Raw genomic sequence first — 12,224 nt, forward strand, 5'->3', positions numbered from 1 at the left:
AAGTTTAATATAACGGGGGTCGGGGTGTAAAAAAATAATCAGTGTGCCAATTTAAGAAAAAAAAAACATACCAGTTTCATTAAAATTCCAAAATGGATATGGTTCACTTTATTTCTGGTTTCATTTATAATTCTTAGCTTTAATTCTTAAATACAAAAACTACGACGAATGAATGATTGCTTCAAGATGCTTGCATGTGTCAAGTAATATTTTGTACAGCTATTTGCACATGCTTGCTTAGCTGGTCCAATCACAGATATTATACAAACATATATTTTCATGTCTGTGGGTCCAATTAGCTATTGGGATCAATGTAGACCACTTTAATAACACATGCAAACAGCTTAAGCAATCATTCATTAAAAAAAATGTAGAGTTTGTAGAGCTAAAAATGTTGGCCACTTTCAACTTTTTTTTTTATTTATTTGAACAGAATGCGTTTTTCTGAACTTCCACAACGTGCTCTATCTACAGCTTCAAGATTATCCATTCATTGCGCCTCGTCCTGTGTAATTTACGCAAAATGAAATCCTGAAAGAGTCATTGCGGCCGGTGGCTCTATGCATTAAAATTTATTAAATTCTTTAAGCTAGCCTATACAATGTTCAATAGATAGGTACTTACGTAAAGTATACTAAAAGACCATAATAATCTATGTAGTTAAGTTACGTAATAGCTTTAGATATTCGAATCATTTTCCTTATCTACCCCTGTTGGCCAAGAAATCTCAACTGTAAGGCCAGCTGACGATGAAGTATAGCTGAACTTGCCAAACTCAAACATTTAAACTCAAACTCAAACATTTATTTATTCAATTAGACTTCTTCGAGAAGCACTTTTGAAACTTCAATACATATTTTTATCATTTACCACCGATTCGGAAAGCAGTATGTATGGAGAAGAATCGGCAAGAAACTCCATAGTTGCTCTTTTAAATCATTTCAGTATTACAATTTAATTTTACAAAATATGTAAGTAACCGTACGTATATATTATCATAATATGCCAAAGAACTGTCCTGCGGTTCTCACCCGACAACCGACAACAATGGGTTTTTATCTTCCATATATTGCTTAATGCTGTAATAGGCTCTCTGAACTAAGACGTTTTTTACATAATTCTTAAATTTAGCACTACTAAACTCTTTAATACTATGAGGAATTTTGTTGTAAAAAAGTATACCTTGACCCATAAATGAATTTTTAACTTTAGCTAACCGGTAAAATGGCATTTCAATTTTATTTCTGTTCCTTGTGCCATAACAGTGTCTATCTCCTACTCTTGTGTGTAAGTCTGCGTTTTTGTGTACATATAAAATATTATTAAATATATACTGTGATGGTACAGTGAGGATACCAGTATTCTTAAAGAGATCTCTTAGTGAGTCCCTAGCACGTAAATTATATACTTATAGAGCGTATGGCTCTTTTCTGTAATATAATTAATATAGTTTCAATATCTGCAGCCCTGCCCCATAGCAGAATTCCATAGGACATAATGCTATGAAAGTAGCTAAAATAAACCAATCTAGCCGTGTCTACATCGGTGAGATGCCTTATTCTTCGAACTGCATATGCAGCTGAACTAAGCTTAGCAGCGGTGGCGGCAACATGGGCCCCCCATTGTAACTTCTCATCTGGTGTCAATCCAAGAAAAACAGTAGAATCCACAGGGTATAATACCTCCCCGTTTAAAATAATATCCCTTTTCACCTTTTTTTACATTTGGAAGGATAAATTCTACACAATTTGTTCTTTTTGCATTTAATAATAAATTATATGGTCCCTCAAGTAGGACTCCGCAAGCGCTGATGACGAATTTAATTTTTCGGTAATACTAGCAGGGACACTACTAAAAAAATCTTCAAAAGCAAGCGCAACATCAGCACTTTTGTCAATGACCCTACCAGCATTAACAAGTTTTATGGTACTATTTGATTGGCTTTTGCCCATTTCACCATTAATAATTGCCCAAACCGTTTTAACTTTGTTATCAGAGTTGCGTATTTTATCTCTGACATACAAGCACTTGGCAGTGATACAAACTTTTTTAAAAGTTTTTGAATAATTTCTAACATAACTAAGAAATGACAATCTTTGTTATATTGCTTCATGCCATATAACTCATATAAAACGTTCCTGCATCTGTGTATACTAGGTGTTGCCCATTCATGCCATGCCACATCTATATTGTATGGTTTTTGGTATAAAATGAGTGTTATGTCTAATGTTTTCCTTTTGTTTTTTTTTCATACTTAATTTTTATTTTACTCACGTACAATACTACTAGATTATAATATAATAACTCCCTCCACCGATAACTAACTTTTTACATTTCGCGTTGCGCAATTTTAACACAATTTGTATAAATATCGCTTTAAAATACCTATGTATCTACTTTTTACACCAAATCCGATAAAGGTATAAAAACTGGGCGTTTTGTGTTACTTTAAATCGGTATTAAATAAAACACAAATATATTAAGTAATAAAATGTTTTATTAAACAATTCGCTACAGATCAAATAGAGTTCGTTTACTTAAAAACACAATTCCAAATTAAGATTAGGGCATCAAATATAGATATCTATGCATTTGGTATAATAGCAAATCAATACACAATGTTTCTAGGAATTAATTATGATGTTACACTAAAAGTAACTAGTTTACTCGATTTGATAGCAATTTGAAAAATGCTTATTGTAAAAATTTATAAATGTAGGTAGGTGAAAAATAATATCTTACAAGTTTACAATAAAAACTTACAACTTTTATGTTGTACAAGTTCTTCAAAGTTGGTATATACATTATACATAATATAAGTACGTGTATGCATAATTTTGAAGTGAAACTTCTTTAGGCGCGTTGTCGTTTAGTAAATTTTTAAGGTCGCGTCATGGCAATACCGTCAAGTCATGGAGTAAGGCGACGATTTTGGTATCTTTTTAATCTTGCCAAAGAAGTTTCACTTCTGATACGCGGGCTCGGCATACACGCATTTTTTCAAAGTTTGTTAGTTTGTTGTTTTTTAAAAACATCATCCCATTTGCTTTCTCTGAAAGAGTGATAAAAAAATGCTCAATATTTTTACGATAAGTATGTAATTACTCATACTTTAGTGTGGTAATCTGTAATATATAATAATACAAACATGTTTTTCCTATATATGTAATACACTAGATAAAGATAAACAAGTAGATACAGTTTGTAGCGTTGTTGTAAATAACAATTACTAAATATATGTATGTGTAATATATTATGACGTCATATAAACGTTCATCACTAGCTAGATGAGTTCACGAGTTGCTCTGAGGTGCATGTACAGTGTACACTCCTTCCGTTGTAAGGTTTAACTATATACACTCACTATACATACTTCAATGAAAAATAAACTCAATTTTAAAATAAAATTATATAATACACTTGAATAGATAAAAATTTAATGGAAACTAAACGTTTTCTATTGAAGTTATAAATATTCCACATAGGCTACACCTACACTATAACAAGCTATTTCACCACATTATGTATTCCACGACACAAAATTATATTATTTTATTTACACAAATACCTGACATGGAATGCTGGCAAACTGACCGAAAGTCACTGTATTGAATTTTAAGAGACTCAATATGATTTGCAAAAACTCAAAATAAAATAAAATAAAAACTGAAGAGAGCTCTATATCTCTATATACAGCAGACACAGCTAGGGGAAGGCACAATGGAGAAGCACAAATTATTGTCTAATTAATTGTAATGCATAATAATATGTTGTAAATACATATATCTGTGTATAATTTTACTAAATAATAACTAAAACTATTCAAAAAAAACGCATCATTCGTTGCTTAATTCGGGTGTTGTTGCTCTACAGAAAATAAGACAGCAAGAAAATAATATTAATTCTATTCATATATTTTTGCTGATACATGGCGTTATAACACATATATTGAAACAGTTTTATATGTGTGAAGTTGTATTATTTAATAACATAGAGTATAGACTCAAGCTTCGAGGACAGGTAGTCATGGTAACGAGGAGGTAGGCAAGAGGCGGGATGTTACGTGATAATACAATTATATAAAATTGTACACACTAATAATTAATATAAAAATTGCTAAATAGGTTTTAATAATTAGGTATTTATATAAGAATTAATAAGTGATATTAACGGTCTCAAATGTAACATTTCCGAGTATTGCCATCCATGTTGTGTCGATGTCTCGCGCTCCACAACGACTTCGTGTGAATCCTTATCACATTTATTTCCCTCGATTATCTTAATATATTTCTCGAAAGAAAATTCTCCATTGACTGACTCTTAGAGTAATTCTTAAATCTTACCTCTAAACACTTAAGCGTATATTGTAAATGCATATTATGTGTGATTTACTATTATATTATTATATCCGAGTGAATAATCAAATATTAATACGACGGGATACAGCATCACTACACTTGTATGACCTAAATATTAGTATCTAAACTCTAATATTCACACACCATCGCTCGCATATGGGTATGATTCAAATATACCCGCATTCAAATGCTTCCTACACTACACACAATGACTACACACAGCACGTAATATGAAAATTAAAAGAGAAATATAAAAACAATAATATGAGATTCGTTTATTGGTACATAACTAGTGGAATGTTTCACAGTAAAAGCGTCTCGGCCTCTATATCACAATGCGCCAACTCAAATTATCACTAAATTTATATCAGAAATCACTTACGAGTTTTATAGTTAAAAATTAACAATACGAAATACAACTACGGTCACATCGAACCGACAATATCGTATACTGTCGTTTATTTTAATCGTGAAACACATCATCGAAAGTGTCCACTAGAGAACGCACAAGTGTATAGTATATAGGACACGTTGAACACAAAGTCCCGCGTGTACACGGCACAGGCCACTCCAACAGTGTGTGTGTGCTCAGTGCTCGGTGCAGCTGTCCGAGTCGGCGTCGCTGTCGTACGGCTCCTCGTGCGCGGGCTCAGCTGCGGGCGGCGGGCCGGCGGGCTGCGGGCCGGCGGGCGGCGGGCCGGCGGGCGGCGGGCCGGCGGGCGGCGGGTCGGGCGTGCGCGCGCGCTCGGGCGAGGCGCCGGCGGAGCGGTCCTCGGGCAGCTGCTCGTCCGCCTCGCAGCACGCGTGCTCCTCCATCTGCACACACGTTACTCTCACTTGTACGATACTTACACGTGCGTGGTACATATTGATTTATTTTATTTTTACATTTTTATATTATGATAAAGAGGCGAGTGGCATTTATAAAATGGCCACGTTACATATTCGTAATCTACTAATATTTTAATGAAAATCAGTTTCTAACGTAATCGGATATAGAAAAAATCTTATCCTCGCAATATAATATTAGTCAATAGCGTTCGCTCGCAACTTTTCTCGTAATACAGGGTGTAATCGTTAAGTGTGCACAGGCAATTTTTCCGTAACTATTTCAGATAACAAAAAACTTTAAACTGATATCGAAAGTAATTAACCTAAAGAGTAAAATGGCCATAATAAATTTTTAAAAATAAAACCAGAAATATCCAAAAATGTTACATTAAACGCTTCCATTTTTTTTTTTTTTTTTTTATGTCAGAGCAAGCAAAGGGGCAGGTGGGCCACCTGATGGTAAGTGGTCACCACCGCCCATAAACACTTGCAACACTAGAAGTGTTGCAGGTGCTTTGCCGGCCTTTTATGGACAAATAAGCTCTTTTCTTGAAGGCCCCAATGTCGTAGTTGTTCGGGAACACCGCAGGTGGCAAATCGTTCCACAGTTTCACCGTACGCGGAAGGAAATTGCGGGTGAAGCGGACAGTGGTGGAGCGCCAACCATCCAGATGGTGCGGATGGAACTGGTTTTTACGGCGTGTGGTCCGGTGGTGGAACTGTGCGGCTGGTAGTAGGTGGAACAATTCCTCAGAGCACTCCCCATAGTAGATTCTGTACAGTATACAGAGAGACGCAACGTCTCTTCGCACTGACAGAGGATCGAGCCTATCGGAAAGCCTACGGTCATCGACAATTCGAGATGCTCGACGTTGGATGCGGTCAAGAGGAAGGAGTTGATACTGTGGGGCTCCGGCCCAGAGATGAGAACAGTACTCCATATGCGGTCGCACCTGAGCCTTGTACAGCTGAAGTCGGTGGGCCGGCTTGAAGTACTGTCTCGATCTGCTGAGCACACCAAGCTTTTTCGAGGCTAATTTAGCCTTCGCTTCCAAATGACTGCGGAATTGAACGTCACTCGAGATTTCAACTCCGAGGATTCCGATTTTCGGCGATATACTAAGGGGAGTACTCTTAAACCGAGGTTCTACGACAAATGGGGTCTTTTTAGCGGTGAACGCGCAAACCTGTGTCTTTTGGGGATTGAACTCAACAAGATTAAGTTCGCCCCAATCCGAGACTTCTTGAAGGGAAGACTCGACTTCAGACACAAGTTTGTTTCGGCTCTCATTGAGGCTTTCCTTTGAGGTGTTCGCACGGCCGGGATAAAGAGCATCCCCGGTACTGTCGTCTGCATAGCAATGGATGTTACTGATTTGTAACAAATCATTGATATGCAGAAGAAACAGTGTAGGAGATAGCACGCAGCCTTGTGGGACACCAGCATTCACATAAAGAGGCTTAGAGCAGGAACCGTCGATAACGACCTTAATGCTCCTCTCTTCCAGGAAGCTGGCAACCCAATCGCATAACCTCGCAGGAAGTCCGAAAGATGGTAATTTCGCTAGAAGTGCCTTGTGCCAGACCCGATCGAAGGCTTTCGCTACATCCAAACTTACAGCCAATGCCTCCCCTTTACTCTCAACCGCCTCCGCCCATCTGTGGGTGAGGTACACCAAAAGATCACCAGTCGAGCGACCACTACGGAAACCGTATTGCCGGTCGCTTAACAGTCCATACATTTGATTTCATATTCATTTCTCACACTAAATGTATGGGAGGGTTTAAAGATATTTTTTTGATATTTCTCGTTTTATTTTTAAAAATTTATTATGGCCATTTTACACATTAGGTTAAGTACCAGTGGGCCGACACTTAGAACATCGTTTTGGTTAGAGTTCATATTATATTGTACTTTTCCAAGAGCTACCCGTGAATATAGTAAGCCACCATTTAGAAAAAATAAATAAATATTTCAAATGTTGGCCTCTCCGATTTAATAATATAAAAGATAAAAAATTAATTTAGTTTTAATTATTTATTATTATTTCTTCTTTTTTTTAACCTTATTTTTGTATATTTTAGTTTTAACTTGATACATAAATAAATTATTTCTTTCTTCCTTCGAATTCTTGTCAATGGTCATAGACAACTTGATGTTGATTTGTTGTATAAAATTTTAAATTCAAAATGGCGTTTATTGTTTGTTTTCGGATAGAGCAAGATGATAGTTTATAAAATTTGTTCGTCGTTTATCCTAGATTTTGTTATTTACTCGGCTAATAACTGTACATTGAATTATCCCAAATACATTTAACTAGCCTGCTCTTCCAATTTGTTGTTATTTCTGCCAAAAGTGAAAAAAGTGTTATGTGTAAATGATTGTGATTGCGAATCAAATATCAATATTTGCATTAAGTAACCCAATGACTGTTCATATAGGAGGATATAATATAATAATTACATAACAATTTATGAGAAAATATCTCTAATACATGTTCTGCCTGAAGAATCAATTGGAGAGGAAATTTTATTATGTGCAAACAGCGAAGAAAACAACGGCTCTTGTACAATTCCAATATGGCGAATCGAACGGCAACCATGCATAATTGCATAATATTATAATATTGGAATCGAAATTTAGAACGAAATTATCCAACAGAAATCCCGGTAAATATTTCAAGGAAAAGAATAAAATGTGAATTTAGTTGTTGTATTCACATAGTTACTATTGAAGCCGAATAAGTCCTACATCATAAGTAGGTACATGCCTACTTAAGATATTCAGTAAAATTCAAATGAAATTATTCATTTTTGCTGATAATAGTGAGTTTTATAATAAACTTATTGATCTAAATTGTTGATGTTTTATTTTTCCTTCCTATAAATTTGAATAAGAAATTATAAATATCGATATCGATATGAAGTTTTATCGATACTTGTACTCTTAAGGGACATCACTAGCAACGTGAATTTTTAAATGTTGGTAGCAATGTGGGTCATTTTTGACGTGAACTTCTCTATGTTGGTATATAAGATTCACGGGAAGATAAGGAATGCATGTGTGCGTGAGCTCGAAATCGAAGTACTGAGTGCCGTCTCTTCCTATATTACTTGCTCTGTGGTTAAGTACTTTCGATATCAGTTTAAAGTTTTTTTTTTATATCTGCAATAGATACGGAATAATCGCTTATGCACACTTAACGATTACACCCTGTATAATAGTAACTTAAGGCGCCATTTTGTTAATACTGGTTACTGGTTTTTGGGGGCCGAGTCACCTCCGTCCGTAGGAGTATACCCTGAACTCTGAAACCCTACACGTGGCCCCTGGGTGGTGCTAAACAGGTGACATGGTGGGAGACAGTTGTCGCGGCTATAATGACCACCCATCAGCTGAAGACGAGTCGCCAAGCGTCCGTGTTCCGACTCGATGAAGCTGATGTAGCCTTAGTGAAGACGGGTCGAGTCAGTTGCGCTCTGACTATCGGGACGATCTGACACACACTGAAGTTGCTGCATCTGGTGCCTAGTCATGGAGGTTAGCGGGATCCGAGGCACGGTGCACCGCTGGCCGACCGCTGGTCAGTAGGGGGCCCAAGTAGAGTGCTAGCCACACGCGAAAGGCTGCCCCGCCAATCAGCGAAAAATCCCAAGTTGCGCCATAGTGCCGGTTGGCGACCGGATGAGAGGGCCCTATGGACAACTTGGGGGGGCTCGGGCGTCCCCGCAGTCTCCAGACTAGTCCCCAATAGTGCGGCAACTAAGTGTGTGTCTCTGGTCTTGGTGTTAAGCGCCTCGACTCACTGCCGTCTTCATACCTACTTCACTCTCTTCTAAAACAACTATGAACAAGGCAAGATACAGGAATAAAGTTGCACAGCGGCAGCACTCCCTCTCGCTGAAAGTGGACCTAACTAACATCAGAGGTCTCCACTCTAATCTCGCTGCAGTCCACTTCCACCTTGAGACTCATAAACCGTGTATCTTGTTCCTCACTGAGACGCAGATAAGATGTCCGTCTGACTTGGCGTACCTGTCCTATCCCGGTTACACCCTGGAGCATAATTTTAAGGCTCGGTCAGGTGTGTGCGCGTACGTCCGAGATGACATCTGTTGTCGGCGTCTCCGGTATCTTGAAGACCCCCATTTTTCAGTGTTATGGATGCTGGTGGACACAGGCCCAGAGAAACTTCTCTATTCCTGTGTCTACCGGGCGCACAGCGGAGACCAGGAGACGATCAGGCTCACAGAGTACCTTAGTGAGGTGGCGGATGCTGCTCAACACAAATACCCTTCCGCTCAGCTTGTGTTACTGGGGGATTTTAATGCCCACCACCAGGAGTGGCTATACCCATACCAGTGCACTGACCTAGCTGGGAGAGAGATGCGTAAACTCTCCATTGCATTAAATCTCACCCAGCTGGTCCAAGGAGCGACGCGGGTTCCTGATGTTGAGAGCCACACAGCCAATTGCTTGGACCTTCTGCTGACAACAGATCCAGACCGTTACTCGGTGGCGATTTCTTCGCCGCTTGGCAGCTCCGATCACTGTCTGGTGAAATCTGTATCTGTCTACTCGCCGCCCGATCCCAGTCCTAAGGGCTCTCGGCGCGTGTGGCGATACAAGTCAGCAGATTGGGATGAGATGCGTTCCTTCTTTGCGTCTTGTCCCTGGCGGCCTGTCTGCTTTTCTTCTGATGATCCTTCGACCTGCGCGGATGCTGTGACAGATGTGCTGCGACAGGGAATGGAGTACTTTATCCCATTCTCGGACGTGGCCATGTCCGGCAAAGCTCAGCCCTGGTTCAGAGCCGATTGCAGACGCGTTGAAGCGCTAAAGCATGAAGCATATCTGGCATGGGTTGATGCTCGACACCGCAAGGCCAAGGACGTGTCAGACAAGAAGAAAGCCTTCAACCGGGCCGCCAAGTCCTGCAAAAAGGCTCTACGGAAAGCTCGATTTGACCACGTCAGCCGTATAGGGAACAAACTAGCTTCTTACCCCTCTGGTAGCAAAGCGTTTTGGTCCCTGGCTAAGACGGTTGAATCGAATTTCTGCCGCCCCTCACTTCCTCCACTGCTGAAACCGGATGGGTCGCTGGCTCACACCGCCGTAGAGAAAGCGAACCTTTTTGCTTCTCTTTTCGCGGAAAATTCTCGTCTTGATCCCGCAAATGCGAAACCTCCCAGTCTACCTGGATGCGAGGTGAATATGCCGGAAATTCGCATCCGTCAGACTGAGGTGCTTAAAACGCTGCGGAATCTTGACGTGAATAAAGCCAGTGGCCCTGATGGAATTCCAGCCATAGTACTTAAAACCTGTGCGCCTGAACTTGCTCCTGTTCTGACACGCCTCTTTCGCCTCTCGATGACGACTGGAATAGTACCGAAATCTTGGAAACTTGCCAACGTGCAGCCCGTGCCCAAAAAAGGCAGTCGTGCCGACCCCTCCAACTATAGGCCAATTTCAGTCACGTCCATACTCTGTAAGACTATGGAACGTGTACTGAACAGTAGGCTCCTGGCACACCTAGAAGCGAACGACCTTCTCAGTGACCGACAATACGGGTTCCGCCGAAACCGGTCCACTGGGGATCTTCTAGCGTACGCCACCTACGTCTGGAGCGAGGCCATAGAGAATCATGGTGAAGCACTTGCTGTCTCCCTTGATATCTCAAAGGCTTTCGATAGGGTCTGGCATGATAGCCTAATTGGCAAGCTTCCATCCTACGGTCTGCCTACCGGTTTCTGCGCCTGGATCTCAGATTTTCTGAGAGACCGGTCGTTACGAGTAGTCGTTGATGGCTGCTCGTCCGATCTAATGGCTATCAATGCCGGGGTCCCTCAGGGATCAGTTCTCTCCGCAACACTCTTCTTGCTACACATCAACGATCTGCTGAAACCCGGTATCTATGGGTACGCAGACGATAGCACTGTTGTGGAGAGATATGTATCCAGCGCGCGAGCCAGTGTGGCACAAATCCAGTCTCTACGGGAGGCGATGGTCGATCGCATGAACTTGTCCTTACAGGCGGTCTCCGACTGGGGCGATGCCAATCTGGTCAAGTTCAATGCTACTAAGACCCAGGCGTGTCTATTCTCCGCTAAACGGAGTCCATTCCATCTGACTCCGACTTTCCAGGGTGTATCCGTGCCGATAACCAACCACCTCGAGCTTCTTGGCATCACCTTGACGCCTACTCTGAACTTTGGTTCCTATATAGAATCCAAAGCCCAAGTAGCCTCAAAAAAGCTTGAAATTCTGGCGAATGTGAGACAGTATTTCAGCCCGGGACAGTTGCTCAACCTTTATCAAGCACAAGTCCGATCGTGCATGGAATACTGCTCTCACCTCTGGGACGGTTCCGCCAAGTACCAGCTGGAGGCGCTTGAGGCGATAGAGAGGCGTGCCAAGAGGCTCATAAACGACGATGAGCTAGTAGGCAAAAAACTCCAGAGCCTCGCTCATCGTCGCAGAGTGGCCAGCTTATCGGTTTTTTACCGGATACACTTTGGTGAGTGCGCTGCGGAACTTCACGAACTTGTTCCGCCATCCCCGTTCTTCCATCGATCGTCGAGGCGCACAGATTCTAGGCATCGCCATATGGTGGACGTTCCATGTACCCGGACTAAGCGGTTCGATTCTACATTCTTCATTCGAACCGCAAGGGACTGGAACGCGCTTCCTGAATCTGTGTTCCCCGACGAGTACAATATGGGGGTCTTCAAGCGAAGAGTGAACCGGTACCTACTAGGGAAGCGCGTACCATCTTAGACCGCATCTCAGCTTTCCATCAGGCGAGATTGTGGTCAAGCGCTTCCCTATCCTAAGTAAAAAAAAAAAAAAAAAAAAAAAACATAGATAAGAACACAAGTGTCGCGTACCGCGTGTCGGTGCGGCGGGCGCGCGGCGGGCGCGCGGCGCAGCAGCAGCACGCGCGGCGCGTCGATGGTGGAGCACGAGGCCGACAGCCGCTCGCCCACCAGCCCCACGCACACCACGCCGCGCCCCGCCCCCGCCCCGCCCTGCTG

Source organism: Colias croceus, chromosome 15, assembly GCF_905220415.1.
Source record: "Colias croceus chromosome 15, ilColCroc2.1".
Lineage (NCBI taxonomy): Eukaryota > Metazoa > Arthropoda > Insecta > Lepidoptera > Pieridae > Colias > Colias croceus.